Genomic DNA, 15,365 nt, shown 5'->3' with positions numbered 1-15,365 from the left:
CCAGGTTTAAATAGAAGCAGGGAACAGCTGATAGGCTCAGATGAGCCGGCACAGGAAATGCCGGGGACGGGACGAGCCAATGTGCAAGCGCCCGACAGAGTTAGGGGGCGCGGTTATCTGGTTGCCCGGCAACCGTCCGGGCAGAGCGGCTGAAGCAGGCGTCCGTCTCCACTGAGAGGAAGAGCGAAGGAGACGGCGCCTGACACCTAAACATTGTCGCAGACCAAGTACTCCCCTTCAAGGCAATGGCCTTCCTTTATGGCAGTTTCCTCTTTCAGCAGGATAATGCACCCTGTCACACTGCAACAATTGTTCAGGAATGGTTTGAGGAACATGACAATTAGATCAAGGTGTTGACTTGGCCTCCAATTTTCCCAGATCTCAATCCGATAGATTTATCTGTGGGACTTTCTGGAAAAATAAGTCCGAGCCATGGAGGACCCACCTCGCAACTTACAGGATTTAAAGGATCTGCTGCTAACATCTTGGTCCCAGATTTCACACTTTCAGAGGTCTTGTGATGTCCATGTCTCGATGGTACAGAGCTGTTTTGGCAACATGAGGGGAACCTTCACAATATTAGGCAGGTGGTTTTAATGTTGTGACTGATCAGTGTATATATAACCATTTTTACATCAGTAATATGGCCACAACATTTTATGGATTTATTTTTAATATGTATTTAGTTTTTTGTCATCTAATAGTCTCATCTAACTACTAATTAAATATATATATATTTATATTTATATGGTGCTAATTAGGATTTCAGAACAGATATTGCTCCCTACTGTATTTAAATAATTATTTCACTATAATGTAAATACTAGGCATATACATAGTAAAATGTATTTGGGGCTAGATTATTATTGTCTAGTGATAAACGTTACAGGTATAATACATCCCATTTAATGTGAACCTATCATTAGCATTTGAAAACCTATTTAATATAAGCACTGACAAAGCGGTGGGGAGTGTGCCCTCGTTCATTTGACGGGAGCGAGAGTGAGCGCTCTAGTTAGCTGTTAATGTCCCTGAGCAACATTATAAATGAGAGTGCAGTGTCAATTAAATATGCAAAATGTTAGAGTGTATGACTCATTGGGAGACCTGCAGGTGGGGCGGAGGGTTTGGAGAAGATAATATTGTCTGGAGAAAAAGTTTGTGATGAATCTGCTTTAAAGGGAAATATTTATAAAAAAGGAGTTTATCTTTTTTAATCCCTATGCAAGGCCAATAATACAAATGGACGAAAATGATTGTGCAATCTTCCTTCTACACCTATTAGTATGGATAGGAACTGTCAAATGAATTGCTCTGCTGAGGTACAGTTTAATAATGCATCATCCACTGAACATAAATTAAACAGTAGCACTGAGTGGCAAATGTACAATGAAAATTGCTGAAAGCCTGCATGGCATTACCAAGCAATAACTTTAGAGTGAGTAGAGAGCATTATGAAGTGTAGCTGGAAACAGTCTATAGGGGATAAACATAGGAGACGTGTGAAAGTGGATATGGAAACTCAGATGTGAGGTGTGCAGTAGTTCCAAGTAAGGATGGGGTGAGTAGAAGTTGAAAGGTAGGTTGAATTGAATTTGTAAAATGTAATATCTAGATAAGTATTATGAAAATGAATGTTTAATGAGAGTTAATGTACAGATTATAGCAATCTAAAAGTTAATGTTGTTCTAGGATAGTAGAACAGAATGGGCTGAATAGTTAAATTGATAACAGGTAAAAGTAAATTGTTATATTATAATCATTAATATTATCTGTGTAATTCACATGTATATCAGTGGCGGACGCAGGGGGGGGTTTCTGGGTCTCCAGAAACCCCTCCCCTCCGCTAAAAAAGTGCCCTATATAGCGGCACTGTACTATTCAGCAGCCGCGGCGCTGTCAAAGAAGCGTCCGTGGTGGCGCATGCGCGGCAGCTCTCTCGCTTTTTTTTTTTTTAATTCGGTGGAGAGGAAACCCCCCCCCCTTAAAAAAGCTCCGTGCGCCCCTGTATATTACATCATCTTTTAAAATAGTTACCCCTGTGGCATAAAACTACTATTACACATATCTCTATCAACCATCTACGGGACCACAGCTCCTGTACAATAATACCATGCCAATCTCCTACAAGCAGTGTTCCATTGCTGCAGACTGATATGTAAAACTTTTTTTCTAGCCTCACTAGGTGAAAGAAACTGTGTTTGCAGCCAGCAGACACACACACAGAATCTGTAATTATAGCCATGTACAATAGTGCACCCTTTAATGCACATAGGTAAAACTGTTCATACCATATCAGAACTTAACATATATTATACTGTACTTGTAAGGATATTGCAGTGTTCCATTATCAGCTTTAAAGTGTAGGCTTTAAAGATGCTAAAGGAACTCTACAATGTCCTCCGAGAGGATCACACACAAGGCGTCTGTTGTGCGTAGTAATAAAGGGTCACAAACACAACCTTGTTGAAAATGCCTTTATTAATAGCTATTTATAGACAACTTGCATTTTAGGACTGATGTATTAGTACTGAAAACAAGATCACTAATTGGTTACTAATTACCTCTGTCTCATTCTAGTCTTGTCAGATAATGGAGTGCATATTACACTGTTTGATGATTAGAGGGAATGTCATTGCTTATAAATAAAGCACAGAGATCCTACCCTACCAGGAGATTCTGCCCATTATGGCATCAGCAAAGTCCAACTAGCATACTAACAGGAAGAAATGCATCATTGTTTAAATGTAAGGCACCACAAAATTCTGGAGCGCTGGACAGTCAGAACGAGAAGTCATGCGACATTCAAATATACTTAAAAAACAGTACATACGTAGGTAATGAAGGAGGTGCAGACATGAGACAGAGGATAGATAGGGCCTAGATTGTGAGAGCTTACAGTCTAGAGGAATGTATAGAACAATAAACTACTTAATCTAGTCAAAACTACTTATTAAAGTCATAGCTTTAAAAAGCACAATCTATTTGTGGTGATGCAATGTCTGTGACTGATGGGGCTTAAAGCATGCGGTGTCTGATGCTACCTCCTCCTTTGAGTCAGAATGGAGACTCCACGGGACGTCCATAATTGGAGAAATAAACAGGAGATGCAAATGAGGCGGATGGGTCTCTGAAATGGTGTTTGTTTTGCTGCTTGGAACACTGGGGCTTGCAAAGTAAAGATGCTGAATCAAAGTAATAGTCTGAAGTCTGCATTGTTTGACTGGAATACAAAGAGCACACGTGGGAGCATTCTGTATTGACCCACTGGGAAGCATAATGGTGGCAAAATAATACAGGATGTTGTTATATCGACAGAATTGAATAACCTTGTATAAAACTAGACATAGTTATTTGAAATTGTTTCATATAGTTTTGCTTCTTTAACACATTATATGCCAGCAAAGTACTGTTTCAATGGATCATCCGTCAGAACCTAATGAATGTCAGTCTTCTGCACCATTCTGAAGAAAGTCTGAGGCTGGAGTAAGTTTTTTTTTATTAAGATGCTTCAAGGCGCTCTAACCTAATTGTTTTACTTTTTTTGTGGGTGTTGTGTGCAGTCTGCAACTAAGATCTACTTTTTATTCTTTCTTAATCTGAAGACCTCTCTGTGGGAAACAGTATTTTGGTTTACCAGCAGCTGACAGCCATTCTTGTCCTCTCGCCTATATTCAGTTATATGATACGACAATAAAGTAACCTGTATTAAGTATGGGAAATATGGTAGATGGACATGGGAGTTTTTGGCACACATTTGTGGAATGTACTCTGGTGTGCAAGTTTCCAGTTCCTCTGAGTCCCCCTTCCCCTGGCACATGAAAGTGGTGGATCTGGGGCATTGTATGGTTCCTGGTGGCTGTCCCCTCCCCCAGGACAAGACACATTACTAAAAATGTGGACACGGATCATCCTGATCCATTCCTTACCTACCTTTCCGTATGTGTGTGCCCATGGGATGTGCATCACATGACATGCACGCAATCCCATGTCTGCAGGCAGAGTCTGCCTCTCCAATGATTAGCGCTGGATAAAAAAAGGTGGGTGTCGGAAGAATGGGAATCTCTTAATGTAATGCAGATGTGGAATGGGCTAATAATTTATTGATGGCTCGAGGGCTAATCATTTAGTGGTGGGTGGGGGCTATTATTATTTTTTGTAGTGTGATGGTGGGGGCTATTTCATTTAATAGTGTGATCATGTTATGGCCTATTAATTTAAGGGGGTGAAGAAAAATGTAATGTTGGGGGCTTTGGAAATGGTTGTTGGAAATAACTATTAAATGTAATTGCTAGTAATTTATTGTCAGAATTGTTTGGTGGGAGAGTTTGTTTATTTTTTTTAAATGTGAATTGTTAATTTAAAATTGTTAATTTAATCTTGGAGCTGGTTGGAGGGAAATAGGTTTAGTTACTACATGTAATTGCTATTTAATGTAACTGGATTAGGAATGACATCGTGTAAACAAAACTTGTCAACCAAAATAGATTTTTTTACTGCTATATTCCATAGTTGTTTGAAAAGAAAAATTATCTTGGAAACTGTTAATTTTTTTTCACTTATGTTTGAAAATTGGGTTTAAATCAGAGAAATGTATCTTTAAGGTTGTAATGATTCAATTGCATAGCCTGTAAGCTATTAATAATATGCTGTAGTGTTATTATGCTGAAATGATTTTCATACTTCATTTCATGTGTTTCCTTTTCAGAGATTCAGACTATCTATTAATTTAGACAGTATAAATTTGCAGCATAATTATCAATTAGAAGAACAAACCTGCTTTGGAGATAGAACCTACCAATGTAGTAATAAGTAATACATTTTACTACTTTTGTAAAACAACTATAGTTATATTTCCCATTTGTAAGTGCAAGAAAGGAATCAGTATTAACACCGCTCTAGCACTTGTTTTCTGATGCCACCAATAAGTTAAAGCTTCTCCTGTCAGGGGTTTACCTTAAGCTTTAGTCAGTTTATACACTTAACTGGGTGCGGAACTGTCATAGTGTGTTGAGAAGCATGTACTTACTCTTTGTAGTGGAGTTCTTGATGAGAAGATGAATAGATCCATTTGTAGGGGCAGGAGAACCATAAGATAGCGTGGGTGGGTTGTCTAGGCAATCTTTCTTTTTTTTTTATGTCTGCCTCATTGCTGCTTCTTTGCCCAGGTTCAACACCCCACGTTGTTCTCCCATGCTACTGCAAAAAAGAAACAGTATCTGCCTGCACTCAGCTGGGAGCCAATAAAAAAGACACACTTTGAAACATGCACCTAAAATACTAACAAAAGCTGAAATCTTGGTTTTGTACATTTGTAAATATATGTGAAAGCCATACACCACTTTCAAGGTGCCTCCGCTGTTTAGATGGTACTAATTCTAATGAAAGTATGGGAATGTTCAGGAGTCTCCCGGAAATTACAGGAGAGTGGACAAGTATGCCTAGATCAATTTCAGATTTTTACATTGAAAGTGAAACTTGCCACTCAATGTTCAAGTTGCGCATTGAACTACCGCTGTTCCAGTGACTCTGCTGCTACCTCCCCCTTTCTTACTTTATCTCTCCTTTCTTTCTCTCCTTCCCTATCCCACTATATATAACTGAAGAGGTGTATTGGTTTTCGTTTATTGCTATTTATACAAATGCATTTAATGATCTTTTCCTGCAGTTGAACTGATAATATCTAGCATCATGATAATACTATATTGTTGGTTGCTGTCCACCTTATTTCCCTGTACCAAATTGTTTTTGAAGTGTGCCAATGCTGTACCACTTTCAATAAAATAAGTTTGTGCAACAGAAAAAGCATAAAATAAAGAGCAGTCAGAGAGACAGCAGGGGTCAGATAGGGACAGGCAGTGTCAGACTGGGGCACGGTAGGGGCCCATGAAATAGTGTGTGCTTTTGTGTGGCACACTGCTGAAGGGATATGGCCAGCCACCAGAGGAAGCTTGGCCAACCCACAGAGGACATGACATTATGCAATCCTCACGTTGCGGAAATGATATAATAAAACCGAGACATTTAAATGAGCTGGAGCTTCTGTGATACCGCCCCGTCTGGGAACAGGTGCCTTCTGGGTGTTAGGGCCGCGGCTATCTGATAAATTTTTAGAATCGGACTAGTAGAGGTCTTCACCTTTAGCAACTGCCTTTCCCGTAGATCAAGATGCATTCAGAGGTACTCAGATACCCCCGGACTTAACTCTGTGGTAGTAACTGCAGGATAACCGCATCGCAGGGTTGGGAACCGGAATACTGGAGGCAGAAACCAGGGACAGGCTTAGGTCGTGGGTCCGTAGCAAGCAGGAAGGTCAAGAAACACCAAAGGTTAGGGCAGATAGCAACCACAGAGAATCCAGGAAACAGGCAAAGGCCAATGGGCACAGGCAAACAAACAGGGTCCAGAACACAGGCCAAGGTTACAACAGGGAAATCAAGCCACAGATAGCCAAGTATCTAGGAGGTGCAGGGTAGCTGGGCAGCAGTGTAACAAGTGCTATAATCGGCAGGGAGGATAAGCCCTCCCTGCCTTTTATACTAATGACAGCGAATGACAGCAGGCTAGGGTAAGCACTCCTCCCATATCCTCTGGAGGTAATAATTTGTGGTGCTTCCTACCTCAGGAGGTAGGCAATAATATATTATTACAACTGCGCATGCGCCCGGCTACTTATACCAGGAAACAGCATTCACTGACAGGGCATCTCGACCGTTGCCATGGTGACGGCCGGGACAAGCAAACAGGAAGTGATTTCCCTGGTACCCCGGTAAGCCAGTTCGGCACTGGAGACAGGTAAAAGAGAGACTGATAGAGGATTCTAATGGGTTAGATTTGATGGAAAAATAACACAGAGGTTACACAAAGAGAGATGAAAACTGACAGGAAAGACAAACTACACTTGCAATAATTGTGGTAAAACTTTTACTCAGATTGCAGCCTTGGCTAATCGCTCTTTCAGTGTTAATATGTCTAGTCTGTGTGTGTGTGTGTGTGTGTGTGTGTGTGTGTATGTGTGTGTGTGTGGGTTAGGGAATTTAGGCTAAGCCCCAATGGGGCAGGGACTGATGTGAGAGTTCTCTGTACAGTGCTGTGGAATTAGTGGTGCTATATATATAAATAAATAGTGATGATGATGATGATGATGAATCTACCTCTTCTCCGCTACCTTTATCAGTCGAAGTACCACAAGGCTCTGTCCTAGGTCTTCTGCTATTCTCTATCTACACCACTTCTCTTGGAAACTAATAAGCTCCTTTAGATTTCAGTATCATCTCTATGCGGATGATACACAAATGTATCTGTCCTCTCCTGATCTCTCACCATCTGTGTTGTCTCATGTTGCTGATTGTCTTTTTGCTATTTCATCTTGGATGTCCTCTCGCCAACTCAAGCTCAATCTTTTAAAAACAGAATTAATAATGTTCCCACCCACCAACAGAAGCCAACAGAAGCCTCCTGCCTGACATTTCTATTTCTGTTGATAACATGACCATAAATCCCACCCTGCAAGCTCGCTGCCTAGGTATGATCGTTGACTCACAACTATACTTTGTTACCCACATCAACACTATATCTAAATCATGTTACATACTATACATCTAATAAACATTTCCAGAATATGTACATATCTCACACAAGATGCTGCAAAATTTTTAATTCATGCACTCATCATCTCCCACATCGACTATTGCAATTCCCTCCTTACCGCTCTTCCCAAAATCAGACTCTTACCCGTACAATTTTTTTTTGGAATGCAGTGGCTCGATAGATTTTCATTGCAAATCGTTATTACTCTGCTGAATCCCTCTGCCAGTCTCTACATTGGTTGACTGTGATTTTCAATGAATCCAATAAAAAATTCTTCTAATAACATACAAGGCCATCAACAAAATTGCACCAACATACATCTCCTCACTTGTCTCAAATTATCTCTCAACTCAACAGGACATTTTTAAGCTGCATTCACTCTGCGGAATTTTCTCCCTTGCACAATAAGACTTTCCTCCAGTCTTCAGACCTTCTAATGTTTTCTGAAAAATCCACCTTTTCAGGGAAGCTTATAATATTCCTCAACCACCCTCTTAATCTCCCTAGGTTACTCTATTACAACCCTCTACACAGCTAACACAAGACAACAACCCTTTGACCAACATTGCTGTGTGACTGGTCATATGGCCCTCTCAATACTTTTTACCTTTGCATTCTAGCTGCACCAATATGCAATATGATGTAGCACTTACCCTTGTGTATCAAATTCCCATTGTCCCATAGATTGTAAGCTTGCGAAGAGAGGGCCCTCTTACCTCTCTGTCTGTATATTTTACCCAGTATTGTTTTATTACTGTTTGTTCCCAATTGTAAAGCGCTAAGGAATTTGCTGGGTGCTATATAAATAAATGATAATGATGATGATGTGGAAGAGCCTCGAATCAAGCAGTCCATCTTAAAGAGAGAGAGGCCCAGATGAGAAGGGTGTGCTGCTGGGAGCAGAAAGGCAGCATTATGTGTATTGAAGGGGCTAAGAGTGCACCAGAAACAGTTCCAGAACCAAGTGAGTGTTATTACTATAAGAAGAGGAGGAGTGAGTTGTGACCAAGAGTGTACCAGTGACAGTGCAGAGGAGGAGTGAACACTGCTGAGAGAGATGAATGTGCGCAAAAAAACCCCACTTTAAAAGTCACTGTCCAATTAACAAAACCATGCCACTCACTTAAGAACTGTGCAGGAGGAGCTAGGAGTATATTTGAACTGTACATATCTGTTTTACTATTTGCAACTCAAGTATTATGCTGGAGCAGAGAAGGTGTGTAAATAAAAGAGTTCTATTTTCTTACTTCTATTGCACGGCATTACCACCCTCCAAAACTGTGTTCACACGTAACAGACATTGCTGAAATACCCGCATGGTCACTGGTCACTCTGTACACCCTTACCCAAGAGCTAGCCAGGCCAGGGGAAAGAGCAAGTGAGGAAGTGCATTATGTACACAGTGGCAGGGAGTAACATCTTTAATAAAGGAAGCCCTGTGGCAGGGGAGAGATACTGCAGAAGTGCACTGGAATAAGAGATGGGACAGTGGGAGAAAATAGGAGTGGAAAGAAGTCTCCATGAACTCCCCTTCCTTAGAACATATATATATATATATATAAAATATAATAAATAAGATAATAGTAGAAAGTTGGACATGGAGAGGGTGCTCATGAGTTGACAAGAGTTGGGGATGAAAAGAGGCCAGAAAGGCAAGAATGCTAAACTAATTGGGGGCACATTTGATGGTGTAACAAAAGCTGAGATATCATCATCATAGTTTATTTAGAGGGTGTCACAAAACTTCATAGTGCCTGACAGTTGGTAGAGTGCAGTGCAGAGGCATCATTGCACAGTGCTGCAAACGTGAGCAGGTCACGATGGTTGTGTAATGTGCTAAACACTTTTGCCTGAATTATGTGCTGGACAATTGTAAGCTGTATAATATTCTGGACACTGGAGAAATACCAAATTCTGGATTATTGGTAAGCTGTTTTATATGCTGTTCAATGGGACAATGTTATTCTTGAAAATTGAAGGGCAGTATAATTTTCTCAACAGTTGGGGCTTTATTTTTTATTTAGCTGGTCATTTTTTTCCAACATTGTTGAGTGAAATATGGACGAACTATTCAGCTAATAGGTCCGTTTAGCACCAGTTCACTTTTCCAGCCTTTGCTGACTATGCTTGCTACTATATGCACAACTGCACTCTCTATTTTGTATATCCTATTAGCCACAACTTATTTAAAATAGCCTTCGCGATTCCAAAATAAAAAGCTCTCCTTCACTTGATTGGTGGAAGCAGGCATTTTCCTAGCTTTGCCCTAGTTTTCCTAGAATGTGCCCATGAAATTGATCAAGGTGTCTCAAAGTAATTACTCATTTTAGAGAAGTGAGTCATCTTCAAGAAGTGACACCCAGATACTGAGCAAAATTTCTGTTATTCTGTTCTCAGGAACACTATTTACTTGCAAAGCGATATCATTTAAATCACGTGCGTAATGGCTAAAGAGCTAGACACACTCCCTTCCTTAGGCTGTGCACACAGAGTATTAATTTGAGCGTATTGAAAACAGAACAATGTTCTGAGCGCAGCACTTTGCACTGAGAATGAAGTTTGCTTTATATTTGTGTTTATATTAGAGCAATCCAATAGGCTTATAATCAGTGGAACAAACAGGAAAGCATCTGTAACATAGGGAAAAAATAATCTGTGTGTGCTGAGCATGCACATTTTAGGTGAAACCTCTTTAAGCATTTTTACAAATCAGGGGAGGGCACATGTGTGAGTGTACAAGTTGGGAAGGCACAGGTGTGTGAGTGCACAATTTTGGGCAGGGCACAGTGGTGTGGATGCACAAGTCAGAGGAAGGCACAGGTGTGGGTGCACAAATCAGGGGAGGGCACATGTGTGAGTGCACAAGTTGGGAAGGCACAGGTGTGTGAGTGCACAATTTTGGGCAGGGCACAGTGGTGTGGATGCACAAGTCAGGGGAAGGCACAGGTGTGGGTGCACAAATCAGGGGAGGGCACATGTGTGAGTGCAGAAGTCAGGAAGGCACAGGTGTGTGAGTGCACAATTTTGGGCAAGGCACAGCGGGGTGGATGCACAAGTCAGGTTGTATACACTAAAACACAAGTTTGACTTCAATTTTGTAATTACAATGCATGTTGCCTACAATTTATGTTCACATGAATGATGGGAAAGTAGTAGGTGAGGGGGACATAATGAGTGATGGGAAATTAGGGAGTGAGGAGGCACAGAATGAGTGATTGTACAGTAGGGAGTGAAGTGGGGCAGGATGTGTGATGGGAGAGTAGGGAATGAAGTTGAACAGAATGAGTAATAGGACAATAGGTGAAGTGGAGTAGTGAATGAGAACAGGATGAGGAAACAGCATGCCTAACCAGCACATGAGATGACAGGACGACAAAAAGATAAAGAAGGAGAAAGAAGCGCACAGTATGCTAGAAGAGGATGATGGCTAAATGAGAGAAGACAGTGGCATTAGACCATTACAGAGACATACATACTCCCAACATGCAATGGCTATATGGCTCACTCTTCCATAAGCCCTGCCCAAGTCAGGTTGTACACACTAAAATATAAGTTTAAATTAATATGTGTAATTACCATGCATGTAAATGTACGCAAGCACGTAACTATGTTTATACTAGCCTAAAACTTACGTGCAAATAATTGAAAATAGGAAGGAAGGGCGGACAGAATGAGTGATGGGAGAGTAGGAAGTGAGGGGCCGGAATAAGTCATAGAAGAGTAGGGAGTGAGGAAGAGCAGATTGTGTGCTGGGAGAGTAGGGAGTGAGGAAGGACAGAATAAGTGATGGGAGAGTAGGGAATGAAGAGGACAGAATGAGTAATGGAAGAGTAGGGAGTGAGGGGGGACATAATAAGTGATGGGAAAGTAGGGAGTGAGGGGGGTGAAATAGGTGATGAGGGGGGTGGAAAAGGTGATGGAGTGAGGAATAGATGATAGAGTGAGGAAAAAAAGAATGTGTGATGGGAGAGTAGAGAGTGAGACGGACAGAATAAGTGATGGGAGAGTAGGGAAGGAAGGGGACAGAATGAGTGATGGAAGAGTGGGGAATGAATGGGGACAGAATGAGGTGATGGGAAAGTAGGTGAAGTATAGTAATGAATGAGAAATGAGGGAGAATAAGGTGAGTAGGCAACATGCTTAATCAGTGCATGAGATGACTGGATGGCATCTCTTAAGCCAGCAGCTTGACAGGCCGGATAAAGAAGCACACAGTTTGCTGGAAGAGGATGACAGCAGAATGAGATGAACATGGTGACACTAGACCATTACAGAGACATACATACTCCCACAACACCATGGCTATATGGTCTGCTGTATACCTCAACGGCAGTTCACAGTCTTCTTACTGCCCTTAGCTGACACATAAAATGCAGGCTGTGCTCCTCTACTTGTGTGTCTCTCTACACAAATAAAGGACATCCTGATTCTCTGGAGTTCTTAATGTGTTTGACAATTTGCATTGACCAGCAAATGAAACTTTTTCTCTTTCTCAAACCCAGATAAAACAGTGCATTCTGAACCCATGCTATTTCTCATCTTAACTCTGAGGAGAGAACTATGTGCATTCAACAACTATTGGGTCTATACGGCAGTGAAAAAGGCAATTTTGTATGAGAATGTCCTTAAAAAATCAGGAAATGTTTTTGCTTGGAGGATTTAAGAGAAGTTCATCTAAGTGTATATCGATTTGCCTTTTTCTGCAATTGTGTATGGGTGATAGTGGTTCGTTTCAGTGCTGACTTTATTCCATTATCTAAGCTGCTAAATCATTGGTCCCAGTATTCATTGAACATGTCTTCAGATTATAAGGCATACCCACTAATATCAGACAGAGGAACTCAAATTGTGGCTCAGTTCTGGAAATCAATTTGCACCTTTAATGCCTGAACATTAAATGGAGCTTTTCATCAGCCTATCACCCTAAAAGTAATGGGCACATGGAAAGGGTGTACCAGTGTTTGGAACAATATTTAAGATGTTACATCTCAGAATTACATGATGATTGGGTGGAATACCTTCCGTGGGCTGAATTTGCCTGCAATAATTCACCACAATCTTCCTGGTTATTCCCCATTGGTCTGCATTTATGGGATACATCCCAAGTCCATTTTCTGATATTCACTTAAGTCACCCTGAGATTGGAAACATTGCTCATTCTCTGAAGAGAATATGGAAAAATATATATTACTCGTTGAAGCAAGCTGCTTCTGGAGCCAAAGGATCACTTCCATCGTCCTTGTAGCATTAAGGAAGGGGACAAGGGACAAGGTATGGCTCGACACCAGGAGCATCAAACTCTATCAACTTTCCCTTAAGTTTGGGCCTAGATACATTGGTCCATTCAAAATCATCAAAAAGGTGATTATGGGTTCCTTAACCTCTCTTCAAGGGGTGGGGGTGGGGGGCAGCAGAGAAGTATTATTTTTTGTTTTGACTGCTGCAGTGTTGTATACCATAGTATGTTAGCTTGGGTGTCATTACATGATCTATACTCACCTAGAGCTTAATCTGACACCTGCCCTGATTAGTGACTGCTGCGGTAACAACTTGACAGTTCCATTCAACTGTTGCCGGTTATAGTGTTCATGTGCCAGCTTCTCCATACTCTTGTTTCTGTGCTTATTCCACTCATGTCTGATTCTTGTTTTTGACCTGTGCCTGTGACCTGACCAGTACTGATTGCTCTCTGGATTGACACATTTGCTTGTGACCCTGACTACGTATATTGCTCTTCATACCAACCTTTTGGCTCTGTGTTTAACTCTCCCTTTTTTTCTGTGTTACCGCATCCCAGCCACAGGATTGTGGTGCCTGATATTCACTCCATTGGACTTTCCAGTGTCAGCTGTGCTACTCATTGCAGATATATAGTGCAACCTTACCTCTTCACTTTTACTTACACTGTGTGTTGTTCTCCAGCGCCATCACCACACAGACCACAACTGGCATTATGTCTACAGTATCCTTACATCTGATGTATTCTGTGTTACAGCTCACTCTATACTGTTATACTGGCAGAAATTGGTACTACACCTCAGTGTATCTGCTCTACCTGGTCCAGTTACATCTTGCATCTCTGTTCCCATAGAGATTTCTGCTCTGCACTCCACTAACAAGTCCTCTGTGATGTCCACCTACCTCAGTTAAGTTATTAGTATTTGAGATTAAGTCCTGGGGGTATATTTACTAGAGATGAGCGGGCTCGGATATCTGAAATCCGAGCCCACCCGAACATTGCCGATCCGAGTCGGATCCGAGACAGATCCGGGTATTGGCGCCAAATTCAAATCTGAAACTGAGGCTCTGACTCATAATCCCGTTGTCGGATCTCGCGATACTCGGATCCTATAAATTCCCCGCTAGTCGCCGCCATCTTCACTCGGGCATTGATCAGGGTAGAGGGAGGGTGTGTTAGGTGGTCCTCTGTCCTGATAGATCTCGTGCTGTGCTGTTTAGTTCTGTGCTGTGCTGTGCTGTGCTGTGCTGTGCTCTGCAGTATCAGTCCAGTGGTGCTGTGTGCTGTGCTCTGTCCTTCTGAGGTCAGTGGTGCTGCTGGGTCCAGTGCTGTGTCCTGTTCAGTCCAGTGGTGCTGTGTCCTGTGCTCTGTGCTTCTAAGGGCATAGTTATTTCCCCAATATTCCCCTGTGTTTAAAAAATTAAAAAAAAGTTATTTAAAAAAATACCAAAAACTAATTTAATTTTTTTTCATTACCACAAAATTTGCACAACCAATCCTGCAGTATAAGCCCATTGGTACTGCAATATTACCAAGTTCACACATTCAGCAGTAAAAGTCCAGTGGTACTGCAATATTACAAAGTTTACACATTCTGCAGTATCAGTCCAGTGGTGCTGTGTGCTGTGCTCTGTCCTTCTGAGGTCAGTGGTGCTGCTGGGTCCTGTGCCGTGTCCTGTTCAGTCCAGTGGTGCTGTGTCCTGTGCTCTGTGCTTCTAAGGGCATAGTTATTTCCCCATTATTCCCAAGTTTTTAAAAAATTAAAAAAAAAAGTAAAAAAAAAATTACAATTAAAAATTAAAAAAAAAAAATATATAATTATAACCAAATTTGCAAAACCAATCCAGCAGTATAAGTCCATTGGTACTGCAATATTACAAAGTTCACACATTCTGCAGTATCAGTCCAGTGGTGCTGTGTCCTGTGCTCTGTCCTGCTGAGTTCCGTAGTGCTGCTGGGTCCTGTGCCGTGTCCTGTTCAGTCCAGTGGTGCTGTGTCCTGTGCTCTGTGCTTCTAAGGGCATAGTTATTTCCCCATTATTCCCAAGTTTTTAAAAAATAAAAAAAAAGTAAAAAAAAATAAAAAATTTAAAAAAAAAAAAATATATAATAATTATTATAACCAAATTTGCAAAACCAATACAGCAGTATAAGTCCATTGGTACTGCAATATTACCAAGTTCACACATTCTGCAGTATCTTGTGCTACATATAATGGAGACCAAAAATTTGGAGGATAAAGTAGGGAAAGATCAAGACCCACTTCCTCCTAATGCTGAAGCTGCTGCCACTAGTCATGACATAGACGATGAAATGGCATCAACGTCGTCTTCCAAGCCCGATGCCCAATCTCGTAGTACCGGGCATGTAAAATCCAAAAAGCCCAAGTTAAGAAAAAGTAGCAAAAAGAGAAACTTAAAATCATCTGAGGAGAAACGTAAAGTTGCCAATATGCCATTTACGACACGGAGTGGCAAGGAACGGCTTAGGCCCTGGCCCGTGTTCATGACTAGTGGTTCAGCTTCACCCACGGATCT

Source organism: Mixophyes fleayi, chromosome 6, assembly GCF_038048845.1.
Source record: "Mixophyes fleayi isolate aMixFle1 chromosome 6, aMixFle1.hap1, whole genome shotgun sequence".
Lineage (NCBI taxonomy): Eukaryota > Metazoa > Chordata > Amphibia > Anura > Limnodynastidae > Mixophyes > Mixophyes fleayi.
This window is presented reverse-complemented; position numbering follows the sequence as displayed.